This window comes from Neomonachus schauinslandi, chromosome 6, assembly GCF_002201575.2.
Source record: "Neomonachus schauinslandi chromosome 6, ASM220157v2, whole genome shotgun sequence".
NCBI classification, from domain to species: domain Eukaryota; kingdom Metazoa; phylum Chordata; class Mammalia; order Carnivora; family Phocidae; genus Neomonachus; species Neomonachus schauinslandi.
In genome coordinates this window covers 105,637,777-105,638,506 of record NC_058408.1, presented here as the reverse complement: position 1 = coordinate 105,638,506, position 730 = coordinate 105,637,777, and the positions used below count along the sequence as shown (strand labels likewise).

Genomic DNA, 730 nt, shown 5'->3' with positions numbered 1-730 from the left:
ATATATATATATATATATATATATATATATATATATATATATATAGGCCCTTACAACTCCAAACTACCTGGCACTGTGATATGTGATGAGTCTGGAAGGGCATTGTAGTGTGGGTGAGTTTGGGAAGGGGAGAGGTGAAGGGACAAGTCAAGAAGGAGTTTGATCTCAGACTGCCAGAGGACTGGGCCCTGGGCGGTGGGGTCCCAGCCTGAGGCCCGCTGAGGTGGAGAGACAGCTGTGCCTCTGGGTGGCAGGGGAGGGGTGGCTCAGGGGCCTGGCTGTCCATCACCACCTGAGTCTGTCTCCACCCACGTCTGTCCCCATCCACGTGCTCTGGAGGGGAGCCCAAGGACGTGGCACTCCGGCTGGCTCCTCCCTTCACCTTTGGCTATGATTTTGTTCTGCGGGAAGAGCTTAGGGGCAGCATGCAGCACAGTCCTCCTGGGACGGCTCTGCATCACCTGGCTGCCTTTCTGTCTGTTAGATTCCAGGCGTCTGTCATCCTTCTCTGAGCATCCCTCTCTTCTTTCTAACTTTTTGCGCCTTCCAGATGTCTCCACCACCACAGATTTCTCTTGAGACTGCCCATGGCCGCCAGGCCCAGGTTCTCCTCCCTGAGGAGTCTGAGGTTGGCCTGACATGAGGCCCCTGCCCAAGCCCCCTCGTGCCCTTGTCACGGCGGACGGCTCCCCCCCCCCCCCCCCCCCCCCCCCCCCCCCCCCCCCCCCCC

The 730-nt window shown here is 58.4% G+C and overlaps 1 protein-coding gene across 6 annotated transcripts in view; it reads left to right on the top strand.

Moving 5' to 3' along the window:
- The window catches only part of DLG5 (discs large MAGUK scaffold protein 5), a 213,866-nt gene that overhangs the window by 99,550 nt on the left and 113,586 nt on the right, over positions 1-730 (top strand). The window lies entirely within an intron of this gene.